Here is an 8,749-nt window from a genome sequence, read left to right on the forward strand (position 1 = left end):
GTGGTAAAGAATCCACCTACCAGTGCAGGAGACATGGGTTCGATCCCTGATCTGGGAAGATCCCATATGTGGCGGAGCAACTAAGTCAGAGCATCACAACTATTGAGCCTGTGCCCTAAAGCCCGGGAGCCACAACTATCGAGCCCACACACCCTAGAGCCCATGCTCCACAAGTGAAGCCATCACAGTGCGAAACCAGAACACTGCAACTAGAGAGAAGCCCCCACTCCCCACAACTAGTAAAAGACTGCTCGCAACAGCGAAGACCCAGCACAGCCATAAATAAATAAGAACAAACTAGTGGTTCAGGGGCAATATATGAGTGGGAGAGTGGGAGGTGTCAACTACTGGGTGTAAGACATGCTCACAGATACATTGTATAACAGAGGGAATACAGCCAATATTTTGGAATAACTGCAAGTGGAAAGTGATTTCTTAAAAATTGTACAAAACATTAAATTTTTTAAAAAATAAAATCTCCCAGCTGAAAAAATAATAATAAATTACAAAAAAAAAGAATAGGGCTTCTAAGTTTGTGAAGTCTGCCATGTTTTAACAGCAGTTTTTGCCACTCTGTCAGCAATGTGAACTATTGGTACCACAAATCACCTTGCTGTTTTCGGCGAGATTTTGTGTTTTTCACTTCTAAATAAAGTGAAAAGCCTCCATTTTTTAAATTGCCTTGTTGCATAACAGACACCAAACATACGTTTATTATTAGTGCTGTGTGCTTAGTCGCACAGTCATGTCCGACTCTTTGCAACCCCATGGACTGTATGCAGCCTGCCAGGCTCCTCTGTCCATGAGGATTCTCAGGCAAGGATACTGGAATGGGCTGCCATGCCCTCCTCCAGGTGATCTTTTCAACCCAGGGATTGAACCCGGGTCTCCCACATCACAGGCAGATTCTTTACTGACTGAGCCACCAGGGAAGCCCTTTATTATTAGTCGATACCTTATATATATAAGTCCAGACCAGAGAGTGTAGCTCTAGTAACTGATATTAACTCATCTGCTTGTGTTGGCTTAATTCCAGACAAAACATGAGCTTCCATGACTGTATGACAACTCAGCACAGCATTGGAGGACGTAAGTGGGTCACTTTTAGCTACAGTACATTGCCCATTGGTAAATATCATTAAATCTGCATTTATTTTCCTTTGGCCACCCCACACAGCTTGAGGGGTCTTAGTTCCTGGACCTGAGATTGAACCCAGGCCACTTCAGTGGGTGGAAAACGCTGAGTCCTAACCACTGGACAACCAAGGAATTCCCTTAAATCTGCATTTTTAACAAGAACAGCACATAAAACAAGTCAGAATTTTTTTTCAAAATTTGGACTCCTCAAAGCTGAAGGAGAGGCTATCATCAATTTCAGTTTTTCAAAAGCCTCTTCAGATTCTAAGGACCAAACCAGAAGATCTGGAGGTGAACCAGGCAATTGCTTCATCAGAAGATTTGTCCCCTCTGCAAAAACTGAAATCTACTGTCTACAGCTCTTTTGTGCTCATCACAAAATTATCTCAGGTTTTTTAAGTAACAGATAGATCTGCAAAATGGGCTAGCTCCCAGACTGCCACACTCTGTAGCCTACAGCTGACAACAGATGTCCTGTTTTACCTCAGATCAGCAATATTTTGATTTGTCCAGTGAGGCCTTATGCTCCTGTGAAGCAAAGAACTGTACCAAAGCCAAAGTATCAAGCAGTTTTACATTGTTCTTTGGTTTCTGAGATTAGTGACAAACCATCTACAACACTAGTGGAACAAATTTCTCTGTTTTCCTGTAAATGACTAGAAAAAACAATAGAGGAGTCTCAAAACCCATGAGGAATTCTTTGCCATAAATACTGGACTCCTGAGGACTTCCCTGGTGCTCCAACGGGTAAGAATCTTCTTGCCAATGCAGGGGACACGGGTTCGATCCCTGGTCCGGGAAGATTCCACACGTCATGGAGCAGCTAAAGTCAGTGTGCCACAGCTACTAGCCTGCATCCTGTACACACTGAAGCCCACGTGCTGCAACTACTGAAGCCCACCTGCCTAGAGCCCATGCTCTGCAACAAGAGAAGCCACTGCAATGAGAAGACCGTGCACTGCAACTAGCGAGTAGCCCCCTGTCACGGAGAAGGCGATGGCACCCCACTCCAGTACTCTTGCCTGGAAAATCCCATGGACGGAGGAGCCTGGTGCGCTGCAGTCCATGGGGTCACTAAGAGTCGGACACGACTGAGCGACTTCACTTTCACTTTTCACTTTCATGCATTGGAGAAGGAAATGGCAACCCACTCCAATGTTTTTGCCTGGAGAATCCCAGGGACGGGGGAGCCTGGTGGGCTGCCGTCTATGGGGTCGCACAGAGTCAGACACGACTGAAGCGACTTAGCAGCAGCAGCAGCAACCACAACTAGGGAAAACTCTGTGCAGCAACAAAGACCCAGCACAGCCAAAAATAAATAAAATAAATATATAACATTCTTAAAAAATGGACTCTTTCATAAGCAAAAGCAAATAAAGATAGATTTATCCACTAGAGAAACAGAAAGAAAGGAGGGTGAAAGGAAGGAAGGGAGGGAAGAAAGAGAGAGAAAGAAAGAAAGAGGAAAACAGGGGAGGAAGGGAGGCTGTGGATGTGAGCCAGGGCTTATGGTAGAAGATGCTATTACAGGACTGGACTCCCTAGTAGCAACAGGGGTGATAAGATTCTGGAAAATGTGAGGTCAGGTGGTAGCACTTAAGCATGAGAAGCACGGTGGGTATAAATACTGTAATGGGCACCGAAGGTACAATCTCACCAAAGTGTGCCTGACCCATGCATTTCAAATGAGATGATTCATAGAACACTGAATTCCTAGGGGCAAGACAATTCTCTTTCATAGAGAGAGAATGAGATGGTTGGATGGCATCACCGACTCAATGGACATGAGTTTGAGCAAGCTCCGGGAGTTGCTGATGGACAGGGAATTCTGGTGTGCTGCAGTCTATGGGGTCACAAAGAGTTGGACACGACTGAGATACTGACTAATATATATATATATTAAATAAGCAGAAGTCTGAGATTGCTATGGAGAAGGCAATGGCACCCCACTCCAGTACTCTTGCCTGGAAAATCCCATGGATGGAGGAGCCTAGTAGGCTGCAGTCCATGGGGTCGCTAAGAGTCAGACATGACTGAGCGACTTCACTTTCACTTTTCACTTTCATGCATTGGAGAAGGAAATGGCAACCCACTCCAGTGTTCTTGCCTGGAGAATCCCAGGGACAGGGGAGCCTGGTGGGCAGCCGTCTATGGGGTCGCACAGAGTCGGACATGACTGAAGTGACTTAGCAGCAGAGGTTGCTATAGACTGAATGTTTGTGTCCCCCTCAAATTCATATGTTGAAACCTAATCCCCAAGGTGATGGTATTTGGAGATGGGACCTTAGGGAGATGATTAGGTCCTGAGGGTGGAGCCCTCATGAATGGGATTGGTGTCCTTACAAAAGAGACCCCATACAGATCTCGCATGCTTTCTGCCATTTGAAGTTACAATGAAAAGATGGCTGCCTGTGAACCAGGAAGTGGGCTTTCACCAGACAACAAATCTGCTGTCACCTTGATTTTGGACTTTCCAGCCTCCAGAAGTGTGGGAAATAAACGTTTATTGTTTATAAGCTACCAAGTCTCTGGTGTTTTTATTTATGGCAGGTCAAATGGACTAAGACACAGGTCAACTGCCCCAGTGGAAAGTCACATCTCTTTTCCCAACTTCCAGAACTAAGACAGTTCTCAGATCCCAAAATCCATAAAGTGAAGATAAGGCCAGGTTCCCATAAGGAAGGACCCTAAAAAAACATGGCACATATATCTGGTAGTGATTTCCTCAGTCTGAAAGTCAGGGTCTATGACCATTTACTCAGCTGGGGAAAGGAGAGTACACTTTCAAGGTCTATTGGAACCAGGAAATAAGTTGACACTGAGGCACAGCAGCCTAACCTGCCGTGTGGCTGCCCTGTTAGAGAGGGCTATATGAGGGTCAGATGATAATGAGAAAAACAGTATCAGCTCAGGTCTGTCTCTGTAGGTCCAGTAGTTATCTCCATGACTCCCAGATGAATAATTGCAATGAATATATTAGCAGTTAATAGATATCTTACATTAGTTCCTTGATCTACAAAGTAAGAGATATTATAATAGGAGAGGCCCTATGAAAGACCCTGAAACTCTCTCCCCCTCAAAACATTCCAAGGGCCAAAATGGTAAATTAAAAAAAAAAACAAACCAACCTCACATCCCTGCACAGGCATGGGAGTGGGAGCAAAGATTACTGTCACTCTCAAAACATTAAATGATGCAAGAGTCATGATTCCAGGCTTCCTGGGTGGTCCAGTGGTTAAGAATCTGCCTGCCAGTGAAGGGGACATTGGTTCCATCCCTGGTTAGGAAACTAAGACCCATATGCCATGGGCCAACTAAGCCCGTGCACCACAACTACTGAGCCCACACTCTAAAGCCCGGGAGCCACAGCTACTGAGCTCGCATGCTGCAAGAGATTTCACTGCAATGAGAAGCCTGTGCACCAGTGAAGTACACAGTGAAGAGTAGCCCCTGTTCACTGCAACTAGGGAAAGCCCATGTACACAGCCAAAGACCCAGCACAGCCAAAAATACAAGTAAATAAACTTTTTTTTTTTTAAAAAGAGCCATGATCTCTATCATATGCCCATTTAATCAGTCTGGACGTGGTCTCTTTACTAGAGCAGATTACCAGGTGGCCACAGATTTGGGCAGATATATTCTTTTCACACACATCAGGAAGGAAAATCAGAAACAGGTTCCATTCACGTGGGACAGACACCAAGATTATATATTCACAGTCTTACCCCACGGCTATGTTATTTCTTGTACTCTCTCTCATAATATAGCACAAAGGATACTAAGCCATCTGGATACTTCCTAAAGCATCGTATCGGTCCACCATACAGATGGTATCGTGTTAATTGGACGTGAGGAGCAAAATGCAAAAGTACCCTGGACGCCCTGATAAGACACACACTCTAGAGAGCTGGAGAGAAACCCTACAAAGATTTAGGAGGCAGATTGGACCCTTTGAGTCTGGAGGCAACATTCTGCACTTGGAAATACTGCACTGGTCCGTTTATTGAATGACACAGAAGGCTACTCATTTTAAATGGGGCTCAGAGCAAGAAAGGCCTCTGTAGCAAGCCTCAGCTGTAGTAAATGCAATTCTGTTATTTGGGTCAGTGAAATGCATGATCCAGAAAGTTCCATGAAGGCAGAGGTATTGGTGGTTTAAAAAAAAAATGCCATGTGGAGTCTCTGATGAGGCCAAATAGGAGCAATGCAGTGCTATTAGTCAGTGTTCTGGAGCAGGGCCATGCCATCAGGAAGCAAAGAATTATATACCATTTGAAAAGAACTCCTGTCAGGCTACTGGGCCCTAAAAGAGATTGAACACCTGAACTTGGGACATCAAGTGACCACGTTCCCAGAACTGCCTATCATGAGCTGGATCCTGTCTGATCTATCCAGCCATAAGGCTGGGCAGACCCAGCAGAAATTCATTCTAAGATGAAGTGGTACCTCCAACGGGATTGGGATCAAGCAGAGGACACAAGGAAGCTGTAGGAACAGGTGGTCCAGACATTTATGTCACCCACCACTGTTGCACTGAAGGGGTCTCTCCTTCAAATCTCACCTGTGGGCACATGAAATGGAGCATCCCTTATGACAAGCTGCAAGCAAAAAAAGAGCTCAAACTTGGTTCCTGGATGTGTCGGCTCAGTGTTTGGGTATACGCTGAAAATGTGCAGCTGCTTCCCTACCACTCCGCTCAAGGATGTCCCGGAAAGACAGTAGGCAGAGCTTTTGATGGTACACTTGGTCATCCACTTTGTGTGGAAGAAGTGGCTTGAGGTTATAATATATATTGTTTCACGGCCAACAGTGAATGGTTTGGTTGGTTGGATAGGAGCTTGGATGGGAAAGATGGAAAGATTGGGGTCAAGGAGGTCTGAGGAAGAGGCATGTGGATAGACTTATGGGAATGGGCACAAAGTGAAGGATTTTGTCTTTTCATAAAATGACCAAGGAGACAGGATGATCTGGTCAGTTGATACCAGCCAGTCTGTCCTCTGCCATCCCAGTCCTTGAACAATGCAGTAGGCACAGTGGCAGTGATGGCAGCTATGCATGGGCCCATCAGCCAGGGCTTCACTGATGTACACATTGCCATGGCCAAATGTTAACATCCCAGCAACAGAGACCAACACCAAGTCCCCAGTATGGCACCATCCCTTGAGGATATCAACGATTCACTTGCTGTCAAAATGATTACATGACCCCTTCCCTTTGACAATGTCAACTGTTCATTTTGACACACATGCAAAGTATGGATTTGCCTTGACTGGCCCACAAGGTCTCAGGCAGCATCTCTATCTGAGGGCTCACAGAGCATCTGCTCTAGCAATACATGCCAAATTCCTAGTCCCATAGGGAGAAGCAAGTGAGAGGACAGAGAAGTCTGGAGTGTTACCTCAGTGGGTGTTCCTCCACCTGCAAACTGGGGGAATGAGGAATAAATAGCTCCCTCGTCTTGGGTTGGGTTCCCCAGAAGCAGTTGCTGAAACGTACATGCAATGAACTTAAGGAAGTTCTCCCAGGACAACCTGATAAGAGAATGGAGGAAGTGGAACAGGAAAGAGGAAGAAGCTAAACAAATACGTACTTTCTGACAACATCTTGTGGAGGGTTGCTTCAGTGTGATCCAGCAGGAGAACAATGGATGGAAATTCTGCCTCAGAGCTTGTCCCTACTTGAGGCAAAGGAACTACATACACATACTCTCACAGCAGTCAGTCACTGGGTAAAGACTATCCACGACTGGCAGATGGGAAGAAAAGGGGTTGTGTAAGGATGACTATAAACTCAGAGACAATGCCAGCTCTCTGCATGTACAAGCAAAGTGGCTCCATTAACCCAAAACCAGGATGCTAAGAGCAGTAGAGACACAGGTACAGAAGCAAAGCGACAACAAAAGCCAGCAGAATTGTGCTCACAAATTGTTAAAAGAATTCGAGGTTTGCTAGAGTGGCTCATGCGGAGAAGGCAATGGCACCCCACTCCAGTACTCTTGCCTGGAGAATCCCATGGGCAGAGGAGCCTGGTGGGCTGCAGTCCATGGGGTCGCTAAGAGTCGGACACGATTGAGCGACTTCACTTTCATTTTTCACTTTCATGCATTGGAGAAAGAAATGGCACCCCACTCCAGTGTTCTTGCCTGGAGAATCCCAGGGATGGGGGAGCCTGGTGGGCTGCCATCCATGGGGTCACATAGAGTTGGACACGACTGAAGCGACTTAGCAGCAGCAGCAGAGTGGCTCACCGAAGTCAGGAAAAGGTTTATGGTTAAGCCTTGAGTAACACAGGTTTGAACTGCGAGTATCTAATTATATGCATAGGTTTTTTTTACAGTAATAAATACGACCTACTATACCATCCGCCATTGGCCGAATCCGAGATGTGAAACCTCAAATATGGAGGAACCACCCAAATGGAGCAGATTTTCAACTGCTCAGAGGGTTGGTGCCCCTAACTCTCGAATTTTTCAAAGATCAACTGTAATTACTATTATCAGTTTATTATAAAAGGATACAACTCAGGAATATCCAGATTGACAAGATGCATTGGGCAAGGTCTGTGGGAAGAAAGCAGAGCTCCACGCACATTCCAGGCATACCATTTTTCCAGCACCTCCATGTGGTTACTAACTAGGCAGCTCTCTAAACCCACACTTTTGAGTTATTATGGAGGTTTCATTCCTTAGACATGAATGATTAAATCACTGGTCATTGGTTATTGATTCAACCTCTACCCCTCTCCCATCCCTAGAGGTTGGAGGTTGGTGCTGAAAGGTCCAACTCTCTAATCACAAGATTGGTTCCCATGGCAACCAGCCCTATCTTTGGGGGCTTTCCAAAAGTCACCTCATTAATAGAAACTTGGTTGTGGTTCAAAGGGGGTTGTTGTGAATAAGAAAAGATACCTTACATCAGTGTCTCTTTTGCTGTCTCGTATACACTGATGTATAGAACAGTCTTTTGGACTCTGTGGGAGAGGGAGAGGGTGGGATGATTTGGGAGAATGGCATTGAAACATGTATAATATCATATATGAAATGAGTCGCCGGTCCAGGTTCGATGCACGATACTGGATGCTTGGGGCTGGTGCACTGGGATGACCCAGAGGGATGGTACAGGGAGGGAGGAGGGTTCAGGATGGGGAGCGCGTGTATACCTGTGGCGGATTCATTTTGATATATGGCAAAACCAATACAATATTGTAAATTTAAAAATTAAAATTAAATTTAAAAAATTAACAACAAAAAAAAACTTAAAAAAAAAAAAGAAAAGATGCCTTAATATCTCTTATCACTTAGGAAATTTCAAATTTTTTAGCAGCTCTGTGCGAGCAATGATGAGGAAAACCAAGTATATATTTCTTATTGTAAACCACAGTATCCCTGGAGGGGATCCAGGCAGAACAACACTAATGACTACACATCCCTAACACACATCAATTTTTTAAAAATATAACTTTATTGGGAATTCCATGGTGGGCCAGTGGTTAGAACTTCATGCTCTTCCTGTTTGTTCAAACTCTGGTCAGGAACTAAGATCTCATAAGCCAAGTGGCAGAGCCAAAAAATGTATTTATTTCTTTATTGATGCAAATTTACATATCATATAAT

Source organism: Bubalus kerabau, chromosome X (genome assembly GCF_029407905.1).
Source record: "Bubalus kerabau isolate K-KA32 ecotype Philippines breed swamp buffalo chromosome X, PCC_UOA_SB_1v2, whole genome shotgun sequence".
NCBI classification, from domain to species: Eukaryota; Metazoa; Chordata; class Mammalia; order Artiodactyla; family Bovidae; genus Bubalus; species Bubalus kerabau.